This window comes from Colobus angolensis, unplaced genomic scaffold (genome assembly GCF_000951035.1).
Source record: "Colobus angolensis palliatus isolate OR3802 unplaced genomic scaffold, Cang.pa_1.0 Scaffold422, whole genome shotgun sequence".
In the NCBI taxonomy this organism is placed as follows: Eukaryota; Metazoa; Chordata; class Mammalia; order Primates; family Cercopithecidae; genus Colobus; species Colobus angolensis.
The window spans coordinates 2,131,942-2,132,312 of NW_012117622.1; positions in this window are offsets into that span (position 1 = coordinate 2,131,942).

Genomic DNA, 371 nt, shown 5'->3' on the forward strand with positions numbered 1-371 from the left:
TCTCTCCTCCCCCCTCCCCATAATAGGCCCCGGTGTGTGATGTTCCCCTTCCCGAGTCCAAGTGATCTCATTGTTCAGTTCCCACCTATGAGTGATACACACTGCTTTAAATGTGTCCCAGAGATTCTGGTACGTTGTGTCTTTGTTCTCATTTGTTTCAAAGAACATCTTTATTTCTGCCTTCATTCCATTATTTACCAGTAGTCATTGAGGAGTAAGTTGCTCAGTTTCCATATAGTTGTGTGGTTTGGAGTGAGTTTCTTAATCCTGAGTTTTAATTTGATTGCATGGTGGTCTGAGAGATAGTTTGCTGTGATTTCTGTTCTTTCAGTGCTTTACTTCCAATTATGTGGACAATTTTAGAATAAGTG